The sequence below is a fragment of the Pseudonaja textilis genome, chromosome 2, assembly GCF_049901715.1.
Source record: "Pseudonaja textilis isolate UNSWEBS1 chromosome 2, rPseTex1.2, whole genome shotgun sequence".
Classification (NCBI taxonomy): domain Eukaryota; kingdom Metazoa; phylum Chordata; class Lepidosauria; order Squamata; family Elapidae; genus Pseudonaja; species Pseudonaja textilis.
The window spans coordinates 187,496,830-187,524,624 of NC_141991.1; the positions used below are offsets into that span (position 1 = coordinate 187,496,830).

Genomic DNA, 27,795 nt, shown 5'->3' on the forward strand with positions numbered 1-27,795 from the left:
CCTGGGATTAAGGTAACATGGAATTTTTAAGAAAAGAAAAGTGATTGGTGAAATTACAAAAGGACAGGGGGAAAAAAAGAAAATATTTTTGACAGCTAAGTGGGGCTTCGAACCAGGAAAGGAAGAAGCTGAAACTAAAGATTTAACTAAATTGGACTAAAATATTTTGGGAATAAACAGGCATAAAATAAAGCTGGACTTAAGATTGTCAAATAATAATAATAAAGTTTACAAATTGGAGATTGGACTGTGCTGGAATATTGAGGTTTGAAAAACCCTAAATAAAAAAATAGGGGAAAAGGTGAAGACTTTGTATAATGGAGAGTGCCACCTTTCGGCAAAAACTTGAGATCAAACAAAAGGAAAAGCATCCTGTTTCTGAATGAACTTGTGTGGATATAACATTAAGGAAATATTGAAACCAAGTAAGAATCTTAGAAAGTGAAAGCAGAACCAGAATAAAGAAAAAAGCAAGGAAAGACTGACTGTGGGATTGATTGATGTTTTTGGTATAGACCCTCGGCTGGAATAACTGAGAACTGTAGAAAATTGAAAGAAGAAAGAAGGAAAGTAAAAGTGGTTTGTTTGTTTTTTGTGGACTTTAACGATCATAAAATATAAGAGTATGTAATGATGATATCTCTTCGGGAATTAAAAATGGAACTTAAAAATATGAGAGAATTACTACAGGAAAGAGGCGAATCACTTTGCTCTGTGTTAGAAAAAATGGAAATGGCGATTGAAGAACAAGAAGAAAGAGCTTCAGAGGAGGAGGAGTCAATTCAAGCAGAAGACATTTTAAATAGACAATTAACACAAAGAAGAAGGGAAAGAAGGAAGGTTAAAAAGTTGAGATTTAAGAAGGCAATCAAAAGGGGGAATACCTGTGAAGTCAGGAAAGGCAGGAAGACCCAGCAGAAAAGGGGAAAGGAAGATATTAAGAAAGAGAAGGATATAAACTGGAATGAGAAAAGATATGGGGAAAAGAAGGGGAGGAGAAGCAGTAAGAAACAGGTGCATGAAATAAAGAAATAGGGAAATAGTAAAATGTTGAAAAAAAAAATTTTCAGAGATAATGGTTGATGAATTAAAAAGGGGATTCTGCAGGGTAACAAGGGGTAATAAGAATATTTCTGCAATTAAAAACATTTAGAAAATAGGGTAATATAAATACTGATAACTCTTATTAAAAAATCAAGTGGGGAAAATATGCTGCGGAATCCAAATGAAAAGATGCAATGATTATTATTGTAACTTCTTAAAAGTAATGGTTTATTGGGAATCAAGATGAAGGAATAAAGGTATATTTTAATCATTGAGGTGTCACACTCAAAACAGTAAAAGGGGGGAAACCTATACTTGGTTTTTTTTTTTTAGTGTTAAAATTTGTATTAATATAGAATTTATAAAAAGAATGTGTAATGGAAAGGGAATATGACAGACTAAAGAACCAACTAAACTAATAAGTTAATATAGACTATTAAAAGCAAGGAGAGACATTGGTAATTTTTTTATTATTATTATTATCATTATTATTATTATTAGGCAAACACATATTGTTTATCTTTATTTTTAAAATAAATATTAAAGGATTATATTTGAAATAATTGAAATGAAACAAAAAGATGTTTCAATTGAGATTAATGAAAGAGGCTAGAATTAATGTGTTTGTTTCTCTCCTTACTGAAAATTTGGAATGGAAAAGGTAATAATATAATTAAGTATGCATATACAAACGTATAATTGCTGTCATATTTGTATGTAAAGGTGATGACCTGGAAATATGTTGTCCACTAAAAAGAGATTTTTGTTTTTAATGTGAAAAACTGAATAAAATTTGTTAAAAAAAAAAGAATAAGTGTGTTAGCAAGAGAAAAATTAATATATGACATCTCCTTTGATTTTTAATATTTTTCAGAAGTATATATAAAGATGTGTTGGTTGCAGATGTGAATCAATATCTGCAATTGGCTAAAAATCCAAATGAATTGCAACAATGTAGATTACATGGTGCAATGAACAGTATGAACATTACTGAATCAAAAGCCAAGGTAGTTTTGTTTAAGTAGAAAAATGCAGTGAATGATTGCAAATTCTACATAAATGGTAAAATAAAAATGTGTATGTTGCATATCTTTCTAGATGGGAAAAAGATGGGAAAACGAATGGAGGTATTTTAATATGTGTAAATGTTAATGGAAAAAGAAGTGCAAATTATGGAGTCCGTTATGAAGAATCAGTGTTTGTCCAATAAAGCAAAAATGGCTATCTATAAAAAGCATAGTTCTGCTTACTTTGCTTTGTTTCAGTGAGAATTTGTTATGTAAGGAAAAGCATCCAAGTTGAATGCAATGATAATGATTATATTGTGTTCAAAACAAGAGGTAAGATAAAGAATCTGACATGAACCGATGTTGATTGAATATAAGTGAGTGAGAAGTTCAAAAAAGTATATTGAAGTGGCTTGACAATATGGAAAGAATCCACGTTCAAATTTCCAAGTAAATAAATAAATATAAAGGTAATGTTAATGGATGGAGAAGAAGATGGCCAAGAGAGTTGTGACTGGATGAAGATGATGCAAGGTAGAAATAAATAAATGAGACATTTAAGAACAAAACACAATGTGCACATTACTGTATGGGAGTGAGGACGACAACGATAGCTTGCAAGGAGGCTATGCAGAAGTCTAGCAATAACATTGATATAAACTAAAATCAGATGTACATCATTTTGTTTTAACTCATATATTTAATTTCTTATGCTTATTCCTCATTTCATTTCTGAATGTTGTTTGATGTTATCTTGAAAGGGAATACATGATGGATATGAATTTATTGTAGGTAAAGAGGCTTTCTTATTAACGGTAACAGATGGTTTGCTTTGCTTTTTAAATCATGATGCTGCATTGGAACATTATTTTAGGGTTTATATTATTATTATGGCTGAGGTAAAGGATTCTCCGAAGGAAATAAAAACCTGGAAGTCTGCCTCTATAATCTGCATTTCACATATCATATACTTATTCTTCACAAAGTCTCTACACCAGGAGTGTCAAACTAAATTTCTTCAAGGGCCAGATCAGCATTGTAGTCTCCTCTATGGGCTGGCCATGTGGGGGATGACTGTGGATGGGACAGAGGCCTCCTGCAGCACCCTGCCAGCCAAAATGGAGCACAGGGGAGCCTTCTGCAGCCTATTTTCAGCCGTGCAATTCTGCCTTGCAACTTTCTTATGACTCCCTATTCTTGGAACTCTGTATTTAGACTCAGGATTCGGGGATGATCATGGTGCCAGACAAACACATCCTTTCAACAACGTTACTGTTCATAAACATGTACCGATTAACAATATTTTTGAATATTGTTTGGGAAATTCCTTCTTAAAGCATAATAAAATAAGAAGGAGCACCTGAATGAAAGGTGGGACATAGATAAATTATCTGAAAAAAGAAAAGAGTGGCATGATTAAAACAGCAACAACAAATGAAATCATAACTGTTAAAGTGGACTGTCTATATAGATTCAATGCTTGTCATTTCTGTTTACTCATAGTAAATTCTATCAGGTTCAGTAGAGTTCACTGTTAGATTATAATAATATTTACACTTTCTACACATTATTAATATGATAAGACTCGTCTGTTTGCTTAGCCGTTTGGGGATAATGCACCAAATAAACTCCCAAATCCTTTCTGGTGTTCATATCGGCACTGTATGTGATAATACATTCCCATAAGTCTTTTTCTCCCTAACTAGTATTCAATAATATTTAGTATTGAAGTAATTATATCCTATATGAAAAGCTTAACTCATAAAAATTATGCACACAACTTCGCTGGAACCTAAAATAATACACTGTAGTTTGAACACTGTCTAATCTTTTAGTTTAATTCTATATACAGTACTATAGAGATGGCAAGAGAACGCCTGAAAAAAAATCTGCTTAAATACAATGTTACAAATTATTTGTTATGGCAATTTTGGAAAGCTGTTTAAATCTTTTTTTCACTCTCTCACAAAAATTTCCAAGGAAAAATAGGAAAGCTCCTGAGACTTCATTGTTCCTATATAATATAGAATTTCTAAGACTAAAAGACTCGCTAGTTTGTGTTTATTACAAAAAAAATTATCATGTTGTTGAAACAGTGTGCTGTCTAAAATAGAAAGAGTAGTTACAGTGCTGAATGCTGCCATTTTTATGAAACATTTGTCTGTTTTGTATACAATATTTCTTATACAACAGCACAGACTAGTGGTTGCCCAACTATTAACAATTCAGTTATTAGATGATATAACATAAAAACTTGACTAAAAATTATTATCTTTAAAACAGAAAGAAGTGGAATATCAGCAAATTTATAATACGTAGTGATTAAAAGTCTGTGTCTAAAATCTTATATTATATTCTAGCCTAAGTAGTTTCATTCTGCATTTAGTATTAGCATTAATGACAACTTGAATTTGTTCTGATACTTCCTAAAATAAAATGCGAAGTATAAAATGATGTAATTAGTTGACCAAAAAGAGATACATTCCTTCTTATCTTTATAGAGATAAATCTTGGCCCAGTTTTTTAGAAAGCCAATAATGTTTTTTATTCCAGCTTTTCCAGATTATTATTTCATTTGTTGTATTGATGCATTATAATTACATTTTTAGGTTAGTCAGATGTCATTGCTAATTTGCTTCAGTGATATGGGCTTCTGTGATACATTGTTTATAGAAAGATAGGAAAATGGCATGCTTGACTAATGGTTCCAGAATATCAATTACTACATACAATAAAACACTGCTGGATTCTTTTAATAAAAAGAATGCACAATTGTGTGACATACCTATTTAAAAGTTTAGACTTGTCTTCCTAATATCTAATTTTGTTAGTATTTAGAGAAGACTGTTTACATGAAGAAGTAATTCAGACTGTAGAGCAAGGTTGTCAAACTCAGGGCCCATAGGCTGGATGTATCATGTGCTGGCTACTCCCATGCCCAGCTTAGCAAAGGGGGGGCGGGGGAATCAGGATATGTCACCTGACGTTGCTGGGAGTCTGCAAGTTTGACACCCCTGCTGTAGAGCAACTTCCTTCTTAAAGCATGTACTGGTATAGTCCAGACCCAGCTTCACTTCATCTATTTAAAACAGCCTAAAATATGAGGCAGGAACTAAGAATAATAAATAATTAAATAACAAAGCAAAATTTGGAAAATCCTACAATGTGACTTCTTAAGAGGAGAGTTAGTATATACTTAATATCATAAGGATATTTAAAATGTTAAAATGGGCAAATTTAAATGAATAAATTTAAATAAAATCTGCATTTTGCAGTTTAAGCTGGCTAAGGGTCTTTTGCGAATCCCTTCCTTACATAGAAGATTAAGAAAGAAAACTGAAACCATTGCTGTAATAGAACTCAAGGCAATATCTATTCATCAATTGCTTGACAGAATCCAATTTGTTCTCCTTATTTTCAGTGAAGTGTCATACTGGAAAGATCTGGTCCATTTCATTATGGCGATCCATTTTCCTGACAGTTCCTTGTTTTCCGTCTGTCTGACAACAATATTCTGAACATTACTTTCTAACAAATAGTTACTATTTTCTGTTAAACAGTTTTATTGGTTGATTTGATTTAGATGAAATACAACTACATTCCAGGCAATTGCTTAAAAATATTTAATATAGTAATATATCTGGCAGAAAAGTGATACAACTGCTTTCTTTGTATCCTTCATTAATTGAAGACTTAACTCACAGTATGAAAATGCAAAAGTGTTTTAAGATTTAAATGAAAGTGTGTTTTTTGAAAAATATCCTTTTTCAATAAATTGTTTCAAGTGTGGATGGAAGAGAAGGAATTTACAGCATTAGCATAAAATGTATGAGAATCTGCATATGTGAGCCATATTGATCAAAACTAGATATTCTGATTATAAATTCTGAGCAACGTAGAATTTCTTTTTCCTGCAGCGGCAGAAAGTAGAGAGACATTGAATGGATTATAAATAGAGAAAATGAGGACTATACATAGGAAGTCAGATCACAACTTCACACCAATTTCTGAGTAGTTAGATTCTGAAGTATGTGTACCTTCCAGATGAGATTTATTAGCAGCACGCAGAATTTTTTTTAAAAAATGACTGATCTTGAAAAACAAGAATTTTAATTAAGTGCTCACCTACTGTTCTTAGACAGTGCAATCTTGAGTGGATTAAGAATTTCAGGTTTACTGAAACAAGCTGAGGAGAATAGTGCTACTTGTCACAAGAGATGTTTGCCTGGGTTTTCTAATTAAGGTCATGGTTGTGTACGTGTTTGTGTGTGTGTATATATATTCCTTTGTTGGCGACTCCTGGGAAATCAACAACAAAAGTCAGTGAGACTAACAGATGTAATTAAGAAAAGAGACCTTAAGCCACAGGAAGTTTTGATCTGAGTGAGCATTTTGTTGATGTGTAAATTAAAGCTTTTCTTCCCCCCTTGCATAAAATTAGACACTGGAGAAATAGTGTAGAAGAAACAATGCAACGAAGGGAAAGTAGGAAAGCATCAATTGATCGTATGCTGTCAAGTCAATGTTGATTCTTGGAAAACACACAGATTTTCTCCAGGACAATCTGTTCCCAACCTGATCCTTCAAGTCTTTTTATACCTATCACCAGTGTAATTGAGTTCATCTGCCTCACTGCTGCTCATCTTCTCTTTGCTTGGAGTTTTACCAGCGTTAAAGACTTTTGTAAAGAGCTAGTCTTCATACAATGTGCTCAAAGTATAATAATGTATGCCTTATCAATTCTATAATTTATTTGGGTTTCTCTCTCTCTATTATTTTGGGAAGGGATGTATTCTTAAGAATCTTGTCCAAGTTTAAAAGAACAAGAGCAAGAATTGACTAAAATATCTATACTTCATTTCAGTGTATGTTTTCAAGGTAAATTATGTTTAAAAACGAGTATCTCTTTGGTGCTGCAAAGAGGCCATAGAAAGCTAGATTTCCACATGGTCATAGGAATATAAACAACAAAAAAGATAAAATAATTTATTTGCAAGAATTAATTCTCACATAGAAGGTTACAAGTAAGCCATGATTAATCTTAAAATTAGTCTTTCCCATTTTTCACTAAAGTTATGGTCAGTATCAAAAAGAAATCCAGTTATATTTTGAAACACACATTTAAGCTCTTATACCATATACATGGTCTTACTGTATCAATCTGTTATGATAAAGACATATCCTTCTCAACAGTCTTCCTATTATTTATATACCAAAAAAGTATCAGGAAAATTAAATGTTTCCAGCAGATGGCGATAAGCTTCCACTTACCCCATAAATATATTTTATTTGCAAAACTTCATTTATACTTGATCCTGCACACTGAGCTTTTTACTTGAAGAACAGAAAGCTGCTGTATCAGTGAGGCTTTTATTATTCAGAGGTAACATCTGTTGTAAAAAAAAGTCTTTTTGTGGTATGCTGTGAGATTTTTTTTTTTTTGCTTTATTTTTGCAAGGTAGATAATATTCACATAGGATTTTACCATCTCTCCCTTAAATATGCAGTTTCATATTAAAACCTCTTAAGAAAAAAAAAAGATAATATTATGTATTTCTTGTATTTAAGATCAATGCAAATGATATGAAAAATACCCTTTTTAATGAACAAATGTCAGTGCTTAAATTGTGACCAAACCTAATTTTGGTGGTTGAAAGGATGACGGATGAACCATATGATTCATAACACTGTCTCATCCTTTACTATGAAAGCATGTGATGGAGTTCATTAATAATTTTGTACTAAAATGTACATAATATTTATCAGAAAGACACAAGGCATTGTGCCAGTGATACCTCTGAACCTCCCATTGCTGTCTATGTCTGATGGAATCTGGGTACTGGTCTTTGTCTGGAAAGCATTTATCATTAAAAAAAAAAAGTCATTGCAACTGTCATTTTGTAGGTAGCCCTTGATTCCAATTGGTCATTTACTACTGTTCAAAGTTACAGTGGCCTCAGTTAGTGGAATTTATAGGCCTTAAAGCATTCTGGCATCCTAAAATGTCATGCTATACCCATTCTCCCCAATGACATGACCACATCTTTTTAAAACTCTTCAATGTCTTCATTAATGACTTAGATGAGGGAATAGAAGGGGAACTCACCAGATTTGCAGATGATACTAAGCTGGCAGGAATAGCTAACACCCAAGAAGATAGGCTCAAGATCCAGATGGATCTTGACAGACTAGAACACTGGGCCTTAACTAACAAAGTGAAATTCAATGTAGAGAAAAATAAAGCCCTACACTGAGCCAAGATAGAACAAAATTACACATATAGACTCAGTGAAACCAGCCTAAATAGCAGTAACTGTGAGAGGGATCTTGGAGTCTTAGTGGACAACCAGCTAAAGATGAGCCAGCAGTGTGCAGCAGCAGCAAAAAAGCTAATGTAATCCTAAATTGCATTAACAGAGGGATACAATCAAGATCCAGTGAGTACTAATATCACTCTATAAAGCCTTAGTCAGACCACACCTAGAGTACTGCATCCAGTTTTGGTCACCACACTATAAAAAAGATGTTGAGACTCTAGAAAAAGTACAGAGAAGAGCAACCAGGATGATTAGGGGACTGGAGACTAAAACATATGAAGAATGGTTACAGGGACTGGGCATGGCTAGTTTAGTGAAGAGAAGGACCAGGGGAGACATGATAGCAATCTTCCAATATTTGAGGGGCTGTCATAGAGAGGAAGGGGTCAAGCTATTTTCTAAAGCACCCAAAGGCCAGGCAAGGAACAATGGATGGAAACTGAACAAGGAGAGATTTAACCTGGAAATGAGAAACTTTCTGACAGTGAGAACAATCAACCAATGGAACAGCTTGCCCTTGGAAGTTGTGGAAGCTTCATCACTTGAGACTTTCAAGAAGAGATTGGACTGCCATTTGTCAGAAATGGTGTAGGTCTCTTGCTTGGGCTGGGGGTTGGACTATATCAGTGGTTGCCAAACAGTGGGCTGGGGACCACTGGTGGTCTGCAAGAAAATATTGGTGGTCCACAGAGAAATGTCACACCCCAAAACACACCCCAAATTGAGGATGCGCAGGAATACAAGGTTGTGCCGCCCACATGGCCCATGGGAACACAAGGCTTGCTTGGCTTGCATTGTGAACACGAGGTAGTTAGGAGAGAGGGGAAAGAGTGGAGGGGGGAACTTGCCCACTCGCCCACCTGCCTCACTGCTTCTTTCTTCTGCTTTTGGCTGCGCACAAGGAAAGCAGCAAAAATCTTTCTTTCTCTCTCCCAATCTCCACTAGAAATGAGTCTTTGGGACCCTGCAAGGCATCCTGCTCCAAGAGGCTGTGCTGGTGCGACAAGTCTCACAAAGACTCATATCTGGCAGCGTTTGGAGGAGAGAAAGAAAGACTTCTGCTGCTTTCGTTGCATGAAGCCAAAAGTCTCTCTCTCTCTCTCTCTTCCCCTGAGAACAGAGCTGGAGATGGTATCCTGCGATCCCAAATAAAGAATGATCAATCGGTAAGAAAACGGGGTGGGGAATTTTCTTGCAGACTTTTTGGGGGATTTTCCCAGGATCCCTGGTCCATGGGGTTTAAAATTATGAATTTGGTGGTCCCTGAGGTCCAAAAGGTTGGCGACCCCTGGACTAGATGACCTACAAGATCCGTTCCAACCCTGATTATCTGTTATCTGCACTTAGTATGATGCAGCAGCAAGAAAAATATGAGAACATAGGAAACATCTGGGCACTTGGCAACTATAACTGCATTTATGACTGGTTGCCAAATGTCCCATGATCATGTGACCACCATTTGCAATCTTCTCCAGAAAGTCATTGGGGAAACTGGCAGGGAAATTTGCAAGCAGAAGGAACATAGGGGAGCTGAAATCCTTTGGTGGGCTGCAGGAACAGAGTAGAAATCTTCAGGATTTCAGTTCTGTTAGTGCAGCCTGCTGAAGAATTCTCCCTTCATGCACAAAGAAGAGCTGAAATCTTTTGGAGGACTGCAAGAATATTTGGGAACAAATGGGCTGCCTGTCAGGAGGATTTCAGTCTGTATGGAATTGGAGGTCTCCCAGGTTATTCCCTCCATCCACCTAACAGCCTGGGAGATTGCTTAATGACCACAACTTGAAGTGTCAGGATTGCAGCTTTTCAGTGAAGCTATCACACGAGTGTCTTGCTTAATGAACAAGATTTCTATCCCAATTGTGGTCATATGGTGAGGAGCACCTGTACTTCACGTTGGCAATCTTCAAAGATTTTGAAGTCTTTTTGGAGTCTGGCTTTTAGAAATCTGTATTTACAAAAAGGCAATGCAACGTTCCTTTTGATATGTTGGCTAAATATATAAACCCTTAATTTAAAATGGTGATTTTTATCAGAGTTGAAATGCTATCTTCTCAGTCATACTTTGGGGGAGGGAGGAACATATTACAGGCCTGATGGCATTAATATGAAGGCAAAAGGCAAGAGGGTGAGGCTGGGTGGGTGGGTAGGCGTGTAGGTGGATGTGTTTTTTGAAGCAGCCTTTTTCTGCCAAAATACTAAAACAAGGCTGGCAAATTCTGATCAGTTATTTTTTCCTTAGCAAAGTGAAAAACATTTTTGTTTTTTTCCAAACAACTCTACAAGCATTTCTAAAATTAGTTTATCTAATCTTTCATATGTACTAAATCATTGATTCCTTTTACAAATACTGTAGGTTAGTGGGTTCACATTCCGCATTCTAATAATTCCCAGTTGTATTTACTATACATCAAACTTGAATTCAGTTTTTTTTTAAATGTTTTGTAGTGGTTAAAACAGCAGGCTAGAAACTGGGAGACTGTGAGTTCTAGTGCTGCTTGAGGCACAAAGCGAATTGGCTGACTTTGGACCAGCTGTTGTCTCTCGGGCAGGCAATGGCAAACTGAAATCTTCCCAAGAAAATTGCAGGAACCTGCATTTGCCAGGAGTCAATACTGATTCAAAGTTACCTCCCCCCACACCATCCCCCCCACCCAAGTATTTGCATGGTTAAAAAGGAGACATGTAGTATTTGGACAGAATTTATAGTATATAATTAAACTGTTCTATGCAAAAGATAAGATAAAAAATGATTGCTCTTGGAACTTGTTGCTAAAGATCCCTGACTGCCTATTGCTGTTGTTGCTGCAAAAGACAGCCACTTACGGTACTAAAAGTGGAGTCTCCTGTTTTGCCAGCTGCCAAATTTGAATCTCCCTGACAGTTGTGATCAATTCATTCTTCCACAATTGCAGGAAGGTTTTAGCCATGCAAACTGTCCCTCAGCTAAGGAATACTCCCAATAGCCAACTGATTCTCCCTTTCTTTCTCCAGATAACTAATAACTAACTCCTAATAGCTAACTCCTAACTCCTTGTGTTGAGGCACATCTTCCTCAATACAGCCTGCAGGAGATAGAGCAGAGGCCATCCCAAACCTGGTATATTCGGCATCTGTTGTGGATTTCATAAAGAGCCTCTTTCTATTAGTGAGGGGACTTTTTCCAAAAGAGGCTCCTACAAAGGAGAATCTTGTTAGCAATGATGAAGCTGGAAGTTGAAGAAAAGGCCTGAGATTAACATAATAGAAAAAATGGCAAGCCACTTGTAGCCAGCTAAGTGATCTCATTGATAAAAATTGTCCCAACCGTCTTATTGTTCCTTCTTTAAAAGAACATCAAACATCAGTACCATGTAGTTTCATCAAATTACAATCCTTTAATAGTTCCCTCCAGTGGCAGTGAAAGAAACTTGCAAAGTTGCAGCACAATTCTACAAAGCACCCTTCAGTTTCATGCTGTCTAGTTCACTGGTGAACCAATGCCAGAAAATATTTTCCAAATCAGCTTTTAATCTATCCAAAGCAGTTTTAAGTATCTGATCTTACTCCATTTGTTGCAGAGATTAGATAGAAACATTGAAAGTTTTGCCCAGTATCAGAAAGGATCTCTCAAAATAGATTTTTTAAAAGGTAGATTTCCTTTTTCAATACATGGCATTAAGTGATTTGGATAATTGATCTACTTCCAATGGTCTTATTTTGTCTTTTGAAGGAATCTAATTGCCTATTCCTAACCCTTCTTTATTTTAGCACAGGAAGAACATTCTGAGTACAGTAATGTATTATTTTACCACAGTGGGTATAGTATCTGCTTAGCTGCCAAATTTGACTTTCCAATGTCCACACAAGTTCTTTTCTAATTATCATCACATAATTCACATATGGAATGTCTCAAAATACACATTATTTGCACAATAATTATTTAAGTGGATTTTATACCATGTCTAATTAAAACATCTGTCCATGTCTTTGCCTTTCAAAGATATCATCTTTGCTGGAAGTTGAAGAAAAGGCCTGAGATTAACATAATACAAAAAATTGCAAGCCACTTCAGCCAGCTAAGTGATCTCATTGATAAAAATTGTCCCAATCGTCTTATTGTTCCTTCTTTAAAAGAATATCAAACATCAGTTCCATGTAGTTTCAGATTGCAGATTGAAATAATCTATGGTTACCTAGTTGTCCTCTAACCATAATCAGGCATGTCAGAGAGATAATATTTCCAGTGGCAAAAATAACTGTTGATGCTTCTTTCTCTGGTATCAAAATGACTTATTTATATTAATGTATAGTCATTACAGACTTCTAAATATTTTCAAACTCTGTGTATCTAGATACATAACATTTAATTCCTCACATGATATGAGGGATTGTATATGAGGTCTACAAATCTGTTTTCTAGCCTATCATTGCTAGAAACTTTATCAAGATCATTCTCATTTTCAACATGTTATATGTCATATTAAAAATCATTAATTTTAGAACTTCCATTAATATTAACATATAATCATTGCTGTTCTGCTTTCAGAAGATAATTGGACATTACCCTTGTGAGAACCAGGGAAGGAGAGTCTTCACCTCTACTAAATTGTAGCAATATTCCATCATCCACATTAACATAGTTGACAAGAGGAAACATACAATTTATCTTCCTCCTTATATATGAGAAGTTTTCCCTACCTTCATTATGTAAATAATTTATCTTTTACTGACTTGTGTGTTTTTTTAGATTTGTATGACATGACTACCTAGAACATAATCAGTAACTTAAAAATATCCATATGATTTATACTGTTTTGGAAATAAAAGTCGCATTTCTACATGGCAATTAAAATTGGTGAAGACTGATAATAAATGTATCAGATCTGGGCTGTAAAAATCCATATGACCAGATAGATTCCAGCAATAAGACATAAAATTGCAACCTGTCACCTAGATGTTTTGCAACTCAGATCTGGTATTTTTTTATAAAGATACATTTACAGTATCCACAGATTTATTTATAATACACACACACACACACACACACACACACACACACACATACACAGACAAATTTAGAAAAGGAATGGTTTGGGTATATGCACATACACACACATGCAGAAACAATACCTTATGCAAAAATTGTATTGTTTTTTTCCAGAAGAAAATAGTTAAAAATATATTTAGAAAAAAATATATATAAACGTGAATGCCACTTCCTTTAAAAAAATGGGAAGAAAAGGGTTCAAAGTGATGTAAATAATAATGTACTGTGTTTCATATAATGTACTGTTTAAATTAATGAATTCAGCTATTGTAGTTAATTTTCTTAAGATTTCTTATTTTCTCAAGTTCAAAACATCTTAAAGAATGCCAAACATATTGACAGCACTGATAAAGTTAATATTATTTTGTTATTGTACTTACATGTATTAATTTTCCATTATTATTGGAAAATTAAAAACTTCAGGAAAAAATGCTGGAATCATATTTTGTTGATAGTTTTAGTATAAACTACAATAAATATTGAAAATGTAAAACAACAGAATAACTCAAAAGGGGGAAATAGAAACAGTATTTTTTGTTAGAAAACAGAAATGCATTTAACAATATGTTTCTATACAAATTCATTTGTATAGGAGCCAAAGTATTAATAATTACTTCACTGATGTAAGTAAAGTTGTAGAGCAAAAATAAATCCAATACTATTTAATTAAAATATTAAATATTTAATTAAAATATTATTTGGGACTCTTTCCTACCATGTTAACATTTTAGCCAATGCTGTTTCTACAAATGTAAATACCACTGATTGAAAGAAATGTGTACTTTAGCTTTCCTGTATTTGCTGTTGTAAAACTGTCAGCTAACAACAAAAAATAATTTCTAGCGTTGTATGAGTACATGCATCCTTGGGAAAAAGACAATAAAACTACATACAAATTTATTATTAACATTTTTAATCATTTTTTCATCTTTCTCTAAAATTGTATTACTATATTTGAATCTAGCAGCAATACCAAGGTCAACAATTCAGTGTCTTTTAAAGTTCTGACATTAAAAAGGCAAGGATTTTTGTGTGGATGACCATCTTTGAATGGTCATCCACACAATTCCTGAGAGCCTTGGGATTACATGAGTAGTTCACCCTTCCCTTTATCTGCTAGGGCCCATTTAGAAACTCAGGACCTTGGACAGCACCTTCCAACTATCACACCAGGCAAAAGGTGGGATAGTTCCCTCTATTCCATATGTTAGGCTAGCAGTCACTTCCTCCATGTTGTTCAGGAATCTTAATGCTGTCTCAATGGCTGTGCTGTAGAACTTGCACTCCTAATAGACATAGATGTTGAACGTTCCTCTGCTTTGTGGATGGAAAGCATTTGAGTAATCAAGATCCTGGAATTAGCCTTATAATGATGGTCTCTCCTCCACTTGATTCTAACAATAACACACATAGGCCTTGACAAGATGGCTTTTTTTGCTGTGACTCTATGATTACCTTCATCTTTTCCCAACCTCTTAAATGAACTCATTGTAACTTATTTTTCCCCATTAAACCAACAGCAATTGATCCACAGAAATGGAATGTACCCAGCGGTTGTGGGCTATTGAAAGCTGATGCATGACCGCCATCCCCCCAAGTACCCGTTAGCCATTCTGCCTCCTCCCACTATTCTCAGAAAGAGCTGGTTATAGGTGTTGTTTTTCTATTGTAAAGGTTGGGCAAGGTGTCATTGTATCAAGGTGTTGTGTGCATGTATGAGTCATTATAGGCTCATAGTTAAGTCTTATCTGGAAAAATCTATGCAGCTTTCTAGCAAGGTTTCAGAATTGGTTTGCCACTGACACATTCCTAGTGCTAAGAGTGAGTGACCCAACTGGCTTTGTGGCTGAATAGGATTGGAACTCAAGATGTCCCAGTTTCTAGCCCAGTACTGTATCCTCTACACCAGGGGTGGGCAAACTTTTTGGCTCGGGGGCCTCATTGACTTTTAAAATTTGACAGACAGGCCGGGTCAGCACAAGATACGATACATATCTGCAAAAAACTGCAAAATCTCCGCAAAATCAAGTCACTGCGCCTAATGCGCCACCTGGTGTCAAAATGCCTGTCATTACAAGTCAAAGTCAAATGAATGCAATCATTCAATCATTCACATCAAACCATAATTCTGTACCAATTTTCAGCGAAAAGGTTTGGAGAAGATTACAAAATGAAGTCTTCTCCTTAGATAAACAGGAGTTTGGAGACAAAGAGATATGAGAACAGATAGCTTGAGTCAGATGGAATCATAAGGTCCATAACCATATCAATGATGGCAAATATGATGCCAGCTCCAGTTGGCAAATCATACTTAGTTGCAACATCTTGCAGTCTTGTGACTCTGGCTTTCCTATTGATTTTGCTTATTGGAAATGAACTGAAAGTCACTATTGGCAATCACATGACCATTGGATATTACAATGTTGTAATTACAAGCGGTTGCCAAGATTGTGATCATGTGACTGCGGAGATGCCCCAATGGCCACAACTATGAGAACTAGTTGTAAGTTGCTTTGGTTCAGTGCCATTTTAACTTTGAATTGTCACTGAATGAGTGGATATTAAGTGAGAATTACCTATAGCAGCATAAGAGTGCAATGTTGAGTAAGTTGTCTTCTTGTTCCCAAAGTAAGGTGAGTGGTAGCATCTTTGCAGATCTGTGAGGCTTGTTACTTAATTTGTAAACTGCTTTCTTGATCCCACATGACTTCTAGTAGCTACCTTGTACTAGTCAAGGAAAGATTGCTGAAGTTCATAGATATCAGACTTCTGATGTCAAATTTCATCTGATCCTTGTATCAGTGACATGGCTGGTATATATTTCTCACCAGCTCTTGCTGTCCAGAAATGGGGAGTGGCAGTAAATCCAGAAAACTAACCCAATCACTTTGCTTAACAAGTTTGCAACTTAATTGGAACAAGATAGCAGTTTTGCATTAAGCTTTTTTAATGAGAGAAAATATATAGTCAAAGTTCATTTTCCAGTATTAGATTTGTAACAGCATATTTTCTTCAAGAATATGACAAAAGCAGAAGTAGTTTGGGAATATATCTTATTGAATGTTGCCCCAACTAGAAAATCAGCTATTGTTACTTATTTGTTTAAGAAATTAGCTAGATTCCCAGTTTCTATTTGGTTTTTGTTGAACAAACAAAAGACTAACATTCACTCCAACTTTGTCAGACAAATCATTAGGCAAGATACTGTGATACAGACATCACAATACATACCCCAGTATTTGAAGAGGGGGGAATGAAGGTTCAATTGTTGTGCTTCACATAGAGAATATAAAGGCCAACATACAATATATATTTTTCTCCAGGCAAGTTTTCCTACAGTGATCATTATTTGTTGCTACTGGCATCAAAGGGATGAATAAGCTCTTCTATTAAGTGTACCACTAGAAAATATGTTCTGCTTATGGCCAGCAAGCCTGTCTGATTTTAGTGAATGATGAGTTGCCACAGCCCTTTAAAGCAAAGCAAACAAAAAAAATTATATGTTAGTCTTGATAGATGCATTTTTTTAGCTTAAGCTATTTGTTATCACTGTAATTATGATCAGTGTTCCTGACTAACCAAATGCATAACTTTATGGAAGCATTAACAGCATGAATGTACCATACAAACTTTTACTCCTATTTTATGTCAAAATAATTATTACAGAGTTAATAAACCTCAGCTGAGTTGTCTCTTTATTGTAGCCCATGATAGGATATGGCTCAGTTTATGTACTAAAATAGAAACCATCTTTGCTGTCTGAAATTTAAAATCATATTTCTACATTCATGAAACAATCTAGTTAATATTTGTGTGTGTGTGTGTGTCTGTAAAAAGAGTATGAATTATAAAAATATATAAAGTATCCTTTAAACAGTGAGCTGAGCTCTATTTTGTGGGCATCCTACTTTTTTCTGATTTTACCATATTTAATTGTCATTGTAGTATGTTAAGTATGGTCAAAAAAATCCTGTATGATAGGATTGTGCAAATTCTACCATGAGGCAAATTTAAAGTAAACTATTTGCTCTGTATCCACTTCTGAAATAAGCACAGCTGCTATCTCAAGACTTTCTTAGGATCAACTTAGTGTGTAAAGGCAAGCATGTAAAATATTTTGGCCTGAATGGCTGACTACGTATACATGCCTACTATACAATTTAGTAGTAAAACTTAGAAGTGGTTAGAGTTAAACATAGTAAAACTGGAAATTATACTGGGTCTGAAAAGCCAATAGAAAACAATTCAACTGAAAAGCCAATAGAAAACTATTCAACTGACCTTGAAGCTATTTATTGTATTATATATTTCAAATATCTAGAGCCTAGGAATTAGAAGTGTTTCTTTAAAAATAGCGAGAAGAATATTCTGGGCCTTAAGGAGTAATTATGGCATGCATGTGTTTGTATATGTGTATTAGCATATATTCTTGTAAAAGAATCAGTTATCACAATATTTAAGTCAAGTTTTATCCCTATTTATTTATAGTATAGTATTAAAGCTACAGTATCATATTAGTATATTGGTATCCCTGTATACATATTTTACATATTCTATATAATTTGTACAATTGTATAATTAATATGTTGCCAATTTTATTGTAATCCCCATTTTTGTTCACAGATAATCTAAACAATTATTGTAAATTATTGCAAATTTGAAATTTACTTCTTTATAGACTTTAATTTAAAATATATGCAATAATGAAGGAGATACATGCCATTATATTCATATGTCTTTTTTAATATGTTATATTTCTTCTAGATCTTATGTAATTACCTGGACACCATTGATTTTGACTCGATGTTTATATAATGAAAGCCATTAAAATTATTGGATGATTTTGGAGAATGACAGGCTTCATATTATAAATGTGCTTTAGAAAAAAAACAAATTCAATCATTTTTAACAAGTATTCAGTGGCTTATTAATAAGTTGTCGAAGAACAGAGGGATTGATAATAAATAAATAATAGTAAATAATATAGAAAGCAATATTGCTAAGAAGCTATAATTTTTGAGGTTACAAAATGTAATAACCTAAAATATACTTAGTAACATATTTATTAATTATATTTTACAACTATAAGTATTTATTGAAAAATGCCTTATGTTACTTTTATATACCTGTACTATAAACTCAGTAACATTATATCAGATGGATGATGTATACTTTTTAAAATAAGGCTGCCTGTATTGTACAATATCCTGCATTATCCACTTTGTAATATTTGATAGATTTTAATGTTTGATGGCTAAACATGGTATTTAAACAATTTTGAATTCTTTAACAGGGAAATCTTGAGGTGTCTTGGATTTCTAATCCTCCAGTCAGTGATACCTTTGGGTGTGGAAAACTGAATCTGTGGTAAGCTGTTTTTTCATTTTTATTAATGGAAACATTCATAATCAGTTCCATAAAAGAGTCATGGTCCAGATTATGCAAAAGCATTTTCAATAAAAGAAGACAAAAATTACATTTTTGAAAATTAATTTACTTTGTTGATGCCTGGAACATCAATTTAAAGAAGCATAAAACTGGAATAACATATGTTGTGTGGGACACTTTTTATTTGTATAGCCCTGTTGCAAAAATGGAAACTTTAGGGTTTGGAAAAAGCATTATTAGTGTAACAAGCTGGAGAAAGGAAACCTTTTAATAGCCTAGCATTCAATAAGTTAGTGTTTTTAATTGAACAGAATGTGTCCTATATGGTTCACTTGGTCTCAGCTGCATATTTAACAAGGAAAAAGAATTTAGAAGCAAAGAAATTTCCATCCCATTTCAAAGATTCCAAGTCTGCAGAAATGCTTCAATAGGTGTGTCAGAAAAGTAGATTTTATTTTAAAAATCCCTTACCCCTGGTTTTGGAAAGAGATCAGTTTACTTGCCAAGGAGCTGTTTGGGCCTAGCATCCTGCATTGTCCATGGGTAAGTCTCAATGTTCAATATATTTGATTAGTAATAAGGAGGACACATGTTCAACCTTACCTTACCATTGGGGCTTCCAGAGAGCTTATCAAATCATCAGAATAATAACTAGAGTACTTGGTTGTCTTCCCAGATAGAGAAATGAATAAATTAATTAATCAAAGTGATCCAATCAAACAAAATAATGCAAGTAATCTCACAAAACAGAGAATCTCCTTGCGGCATAAAGTTAGTACAAGAGTCTAAAAGGTGAAAAACACTTTGAATAGATTCAAAATAATTTTCCTATTTTTTTGTTTGTGTTTTTTTTAATATTAATGAAGTAGCCCAGTCATGATAGAAACAAATATAATAATTAAAGGTAACCCTGCATTAAAAAACCCCCACAAATCATTATTATGATGTCTAAAAACAAATACTATGAAATGTAACCCCATTTCAAATAATTAAGCAGGTAGAATTTTAAGATATTGTGCAAAATGCAGGCTTATATATTTTTTTTATAGGGTAGGCACAATATTGATAAGAAAAGAGAACTGCAGATCCAAAACAAAAGGCCAACCCAGGGCAAAAATGTTTATGGGTTTGTATAATAATAGTCATCAACTTAAAACTGTAATTAACCCTGGAATTACATTTGTAAATTGTGCTGGTTGTTAAGCAGGTCTGTTTGTGATTAACCCAATTTTACATTAATGACATCATGATCATTAAGTATGTGGTTGTTAAGTGAATGCCATAGTTATTAAATGAATTTTCTGCAGTGGATATTTTTTGACACAAACTAGAAATAGTTTCTGACAAAAAAATGTCATCAATCATGATCACATGACCTCAGAATGCTATGAAATGCCATAAATTCAGGCTGGTTGAGATGTGCAAAAAATATGATTATATGATTCTGGGGAAAGAGCCATCTTTAGAACTTGTGTTCTAACCCTATTTTACATTAATGACATCATGATCATTAAGTAAATCTGTGGCTGTTAAGTGAATGCCATAGTCATTAAATGAATTTTCTGCAGTGGATGTTTTTTGCCACAAACTAGAAATAGTTTCTGTCAAAAAATGTCATCAAGCATAATCACATGACCACAGAATGCTACGAAATGCCATAAATTCAGGCTGGTTGAGATGTGCACAAAATATGATTATGTGATTCTGAGGAAAGGGCCATCTTTAGAACTTGGAATCCAGATCGTTAGTGCCTATTTTGTAACTTGAAATGTTTGCTATGTGACAAGTCATACCTGTATTCAGGAAGTACAGTTTCTCCAGCTTATTGTGTTAAACATTTTTTAACAATGGTCACCATTTATATTATTCATGAGCAGTGAGGAATACAACATCTGTGGCAGCAATGTGAATAATGTTTATTTGGCATAAAACTTCATTGAATAAAATTACTCTTATTTTTGAATGCATATTGTGTTGTGATTCAAGTTCTTGATCTTAGATTTCTTCCATTGCCTTTTTTTCATTTTGCAAACTATTATGGGGGGTCTATGACAATTATCATGAGGGGTCTATGACAATTCACCATGGCCAACTGCCATGATCAATTCACCACGATCAACTTGCTGTAGCCAACTTGCTGTGGCCAACTCATGATGGCCAACTCGCCATGGGACACTGCAGGACAAGTTACACTAATATCAAAGAAATTGTGGAATAGAATCATTAAAGAAAGGATGCAAAAGGAGGGACAGAATGAAATGTGAATGACAAAACTTAAAATAATTTTAAATAATTTTAAATAATTAAATTGAATTGCTAAATTGTCCTGCAGTGAGTTGTTCCACAGTGAATTGGCCATGGTGAGTTGGCCTCAGCAAGTTGGTTATGCTGAGTTGTTCCATTCCAAACCATGAATACAGTATGGTTGCGTCCCCAGGAAAGGTATCAAGGCCACTGACATTTCTGTCATTATGGGCAACTGGAATTGTCAGTCAGCAGTTCCTACAAATCTATCAAATTATTTCATGAATCATAGTAGTTATTTAAATTCTTTCTGTTTTTTTCTTAACTGAATCATGGTAGACCGGGCAGATTTCTGGCACAGCTCAGTATGGAAAATGGACACTACCTCAATTATTCTACATTATTCTAATTTTCTCCTTTATATAGTTAGCAACGTCTATAGGATGTGTGTTTTTCTTTCCCATGAAGAAAACACATCTCAAAATGCAGGTTAGGTAAACTAAAAGGATCAAAGTTGGTGGCAGCTTTCATTATATCCAACCGGAGACTGCTTTTATTACCAAGGACAAGAAAATTGAAAACAAGTTAACTGCATTCAACTCAACCAAGCACTCCTTGGCAATTTTATACCTTCGTAGTAATGTGAATTGTTGCCTTCAGGATGTGAAATCAAAGCTAACAACTTGAAACGTCACTGCTGATCAGCCAGGTTTCTCTTCAAAAATAAAGAATCGGATCTATATTTTCCTCCCCTACACTCTCTTTTCTCTTTGTTTCTTTCTTTTTCTGTCTTGTTTTGGTTTAATTATGCTTGGCTATAATATTTGTACCACTGAGTCAACACAGTGGCCCGTGATGAGGTATATGATACACCTCTACAAAAACCTCATCTGGTATTTACAGGAGCTGAGTGGGATGTCTCTGCTTCTACTAAAGTTGATGTAACATACCTCCAAGAGAAGCAAAGGGACTACTTCAGATGTAAAAGTGTGGCTTCTGCACGGTTTGTAAAGCAGATTCAAAATTTCTTGTGACTCTTCATTAAAGTGAAGAATCAGAGCTTTGCCCACAATTCTTCCCCTTCTCCCAATAGCTTAGCCCTGATACAAAGCAAATTGTCTTGGTCACAAAATTCATAAAGTTATATCTGAAGAATTAATTTTATGCTTGTTTGAGAAGGTGCTGATGAATTTAACAAAAAAATAGCCCCTCTTTAATCTGTGTAACTGTACAATTTAAAATCAGAATACATACTAATGCCTTTATTTTCTACAGACTCCTTCTTCAAAAGTCAGTGGGACCTGATCCATACTAGGGCTGTTATGTGACTAGAGAAAGTTTTAACCCTTTATCCTTTCTGATGGTTCCAGTAGATAGAGGGAATTTTCTCATTTAAATATGAGAAAAATTCAAATAGAAGGGTTTTGTTTTCTCTATAACTTATAAGCATGTGAGATAAAATTCAAGTACTTGAAATATACTAAAGGTTCCTTGTGCAACACAATAGTCTTAATTTAGATTTTAGACAATATTATCTATTAACGGTCATGTTATGTATTATACATATTATTTATTTTATTTTAAAAGATTAAAAGCAGATGTGGTATTCAGCAGGTTCTGACCAGTTCTGGAGAACCAGTAGCAGAAATTTTGAGTAGTTTGGAGAACCAGCAAATACCACCTCTGACTGGAGATTTTACAATATCCTTCCCCTGCCATGCCCACCAAGCCACGCGCACAGAACCGGTAGTAAAAAATTGAATCCCACCACTGATTAAAAGACCTATCCATTCAAGAAATACAACTCTGGGTGGCCACAACAGCCATAAAAAAACAAAACAAAACAAGACAATAAAAGCAAAAACCTGATTCCCAATCTTTCTTCCCTGGCCTAGCCAACACCACTACCTTCAGACTCCAACTTTCCTCTGTCCCAGCATGTGGGAGAATATGCTGTGGATATCAGTTCAACAATAAATTTAATGGGACTTCCTCATAAGAAAAAGTTAATGGAATGACAGCCTTAAAATTGAAGTTTTACTTCTTAACTGTTACCTTGTCTTGTCTATCAGAATGAGAGATACCCATGGAATTTGAAGACATGGTTTTACCTATAGAAATATTTCCAGGGTCTTTCATTTCTTATAAATAAATCCATTCTTGTAATGTTCAAATGACATATATTTTGGGAGCAGTGGGTTAGTTAAGGAGTGCTAATGACTCTTTCCTAGTGCAGCAATAACCAATACTTTTATTGAACTGATGTTGCAAATGAAGTGGACTTTCACTTTTGACTTCATTTCATGTTATTCCATTTTAAGGATGAAGGAGAATTTTTGCTATTTTGGGGTTGTAACCAAAAATGTGCCATCGGGAGAAAGGAGGGGGTTGGTCACGGACAGAATTTGTTATTTGCTATCCATTTTTTATAAGATGGCAAGAAATAAAAATGGAAATAGCAATCACATCAGAAAAAGGTTGACAACTATACAGAGTTCCAGTTTACATAATTCTGTGAGATTACTGAAGCATCTTGGCCAACACATATGATGTCACCTAGCTGGATAATGAAACATCTTCAAGGAAACAACCAAGCAGACACCAAGGACCCTACATTTCAACCTGGAGTTGCAAATATTCTTTTTTATTTTGTATAGTCCTATATATTATACATTAATATTTTCTATATTCCTATATACAGTAAATATAGGAAAGAAGCTTTGCTGTTGAGTTCTGTCTGGGTTTACTTGTTCTTTTAATTACTTTTCTTCTAACTGAAGGCATCTCAACAGTTTTTGTGTGCACAGACATCTGCGTCCCTTATCAGTGTCTATGGTTGGTGCATATATGTATGTGGCACACATGTATATAAACAAACACACATTGGACACTAATTAAATATTGTTAACAAATCCATATGAATGTTAAAATCAAATGAAACATTAAAATATTCACCTGACTTTTAAAAGTTGAAAAAATTGGATTAATGGTCTTTCAAAAATAGGAAGTAATCCAAATGCAACTCTCAAGTGGAGGACAGAGAAAATGCTACCACATCCAAAACATGCAAATTATAATGTAATAATTAACACATGTGGGCAAGTTCAAACTGGGTGGGTGTAATATGTTGTTTAATCCCACTTTAATGGGAATTTATCAAGCAAGCTGTGACTTCAACATCTGCACTTTTCTGAACTTTGTAATCTATTTTTCTCAAAGTATACCTAAAAATGATGTTTATTAGAAAATTGGTGTCCAAAGTGTGTGTATGTGTGTGTTTGTGTGAAAAGCACTATAAAATATGTGTCAACGGATTTGCCCATTCCTAGAGCAAGCACAACTTACATTGAAAATTGGGAGGAAAAGTTTGGCATAGTATTTTATTCCCACAACTTAGATTTCTTCTCCAAATCTTCTGGCTCTCAGAGGAAATAATATACTGAACATTTTTAATTTGGCAGATGAGAGAATATAAGATTACAAATTTCCATTTTAAGAACTTAAAAGACTTTTCCTCTAGGTTTTTCTTCTTGTTGTTCTGATATAGCTGCTCCTGAATAATTTGAGGTTGTAGGGTTTACAATAGAGTTTTTAATTTTAATGTTGTTTAGTTTTATTTGTAACCAAATAAAATAAATATGAATAAAGTTCAATTGCAAAAGGGTATCAGTACTGTTCTTGACTGTGAAAATGATCCCATTTTTAATGAAGGAATATTTTCCTGGAATACCAATAATGTTCATTTTCTATGGGGAAAAATATAGCTGAACATCCTTTTAAGGTATACATTAATTCTGTCTTTGGGCTTTTCAGGTATTCTTACTTAAGGAAAGAGAAAGTGGGAAGAAAAAATGTTTATTTTAAAATATTTTTGAAAATGTTTGTAATAAATAGATAGATATCACAGATCATTTACTCTAGCTAGGTTTGATGCACAGTAAAAAATTTTTTGGTATATATCAAGATCCCAATGTTCCCAATGGCATTTTTTATTTTTGGGCGGAAATTAGTTTCTGGCCAAAAATGTAAGAAAATGCAGTTGTCGAGTGCCTAAAATGCAATCACGTGACTGGTGTGTGTGTATGGATAGCCATCATAATTTTGATCTGGGTTGTAATAATTTTGAGGATCTGTCGTAACATTGAATGGTTGTTGAGTGATTGGTCATTAAGCAAAAATTAACTGTATGCTGATTCGGCCTTCATATAGGAATAGAGAGCCAGTGGCAATGACAAGTATACTTCATTTCTCAAGCAAACCATAAAACTATTGCTGTTCATTACATAGCCAAACTCTGTCTGGCTGCTATGCATTCCTTCCATTACTTTAACGTTAATTTTAGCCACAACCCTAACTTTTTGTCTCTTCCTTTCCCCCTTATAATGTTGTTTTAACGAACAATGAGAATTAGGCTGGTTTAATATTGCAATAAAGCTTATGCTGAGTTTTGATGTCTACAAAGTTACTTCGGATCTTTAATGCATGTGCATTCTCTTGAGATCTTCTTCATGGTGTACTTAAATTGCTTTTCTTCAGTCTTTGACTCTAGAGAAAAAAAAATGTCTGCCTACATTCTGACTGCATTGCTGAGCCCTACTTTACCTCAGTCAGGAGTGGTATTGTCCTTGTAGTGTCAATACATAAGGAAAACAATAGGTCTACTCCCTAGTTCTGCTTGCTACCAAGCATCATCTGCTGATGGGAAAGACAAAACACCTGTCACTGTCCTCAGTGTGGATTGGGGCTGATGGGAAAGTGAGTTTTGACAGTTGAGTAGAAAAGTTGGTCTTAGACGTAGGTCAAAATTTATTCAGGTTTTGTTCAAGTGCTCAAGAGCACTGGATCATCAGATTATACCAGATGATAGTTAAGACCTTTGGGACAAGGTTTTAGCACAATACCAGATGGCTGTGATATTGAATTAGTGTATCATGTTTACCATATGTAGCGAATTGTCAAGCAGAAGCAAACAGAAACACATATGAGATTCTGGGACAGGTCAGGCCTTTGTCACTCCCAGCAGTGTAAAGAATCTAAACTTGCCTCCCTCTTAACACCCCGCTCCAGTCTAGCCAGAGATTCCACCACAAGAATGGGCTCACTTCTCTGTCCCAAGTGCTCCATCCTCAAAAACATTTATTTAGAGGTAAGTCCTTTGGATTCCACAGAGGATGAAACATGGTATTCTACAACATGGGCAATCAAACTTTTCTTTAGAAACTACACAGTCCTTAAAAAGCCTCAGAAATAAACAGCTTCTCCATTCTTTCCCGCCCCGACTCCCTTGATGGAAACCAGTGTACCCTGCAAAGCCAAAATGGCAATGCTGAGGGGAAGCAGAAAAGGACTGGCATTTATATGAGCGTCAATTGCCCAATAGCAGCTGGTCAAATCCTGATGGTATATCAACTTTGGAAAAAGTATCATAGATATAACAAGATTTGTGTCAAGAAAAGAAAAATACCAACTGTAAGCTGGAATATCTAAATTTGAATGTAGGCTGACTCCACCATGGAGCGGGGATAAGATGAAGCTGACATCATAAGAATATGCCCTTTAAAAATGGCTAGTGAGACATCTTTGTGACAAAATAGGATATGAAGATTACCCTGATATGTAACATTTGGAATACAGGAAATCCTTCTCTTTCCAAAAAATATACTAAAAGAACTCAAGTTTTAATAGTGAGTAAACAAATAGAACTCATTCAGAATCTGGAAACAGTTGTTCTAGCTAATTTTTTAAGGGATAGAAATTAGAACTTCGGGCTCAGACATTCTTTAATGTCTTCCTTAATTGCACTTGCCAATTTCCCTTAAAGGTAGACAACAAATTAAATCCAAAGCCACAATCTGATTTGCACAAATAGCTCAATAGTGGAATATAGCCAGCATTGTATTGGCTAGGATATTGAGAAATGTGTCTGCATTATCTTGTCTTTTAATTAACTCATGCCTTGGGAAAAAATTGATTTTTTTTCATGTTTACTGTATTATACTGCAGAAGTAAACTTCTGGAGTTCTGTGAAGAATTGCTTTGTCCCAATTGGAATATAATGTACATTTGCAGCATTGTCTATGGGGGAAGGCAAATCAGAGTAAAGAAAGAAATACCACAGGCTCAGTGAAGCAAGCCTGTCCCTTATCCATGAGCATTGTAACATTTCATGCAGGCTTATTATGGCTCGTCACACAGTTAGCTAGATGTGCAGTCTGGATTTTTCATTTTTATCTATCGAGCCCTTCCGAAGGACCTGGGGTAGACAAATATTGATACTTGATGGTGTTAGGGATATAGTCCCAGAATGTAAGTTTTTTCCAAGTAAATGTTCTGACCAAGGCTTCCTGAGACATTGCTTTTCTAACATGCTTTTCCATTCCAACAAAACCAGCAAGATCCTATAGATGCCACCATCTGATCCTATAGATTCTGCCACTGTAACTAGCAACAACATATAGTTTTGAATAAATAGTGTCTGTTTATTTTAATCAAGTATAGATGTAGCATACAATATAGTAAAACTATCATTTTTGTGACTGTACAAAATTCCAAAGGATTACAGAGACAACAGCTATTTTTCTGCTTCTTTATTTTAAGATTAATGGGGTGGGGGTTGTTGCAATTTTTATCTTAGTCTGGTTCTGTATATTATTATTAGAGACTATTGCAATCCAATTTCTGATTACCCTGACATTACTCGAGATTATAGGATTGTAATATAAATGTTTTTCTTCCTCTGTGAGAATATACATAAAGCCACCTTCTTTCA

At 34.5% G+C, this 27,795-nt stretch overlaps 1 protein-coding gene across 1 annotated transcript in view; it reads left to right on the forward strand.

Moving 5' to 3' along the window:
• Positions 1 to 27,795, forward strand: part of PTPRD (protein tyrosine phosphatase receptor type D) — a 1,248,962-nt gene that overhangs the window by 265,083 nt on the left and 956,084 nt on the right. The window contains exon 4 of the mRNA XM_087926655.1: positions 18,688 to 18,761. The gene's annotated coding sequence lies outside the window, so the exon portion shown is untranslated. The remainder of the gene's footprint in view (positions 1 to 18,687; positions 18,762 to 27,795) is intronic.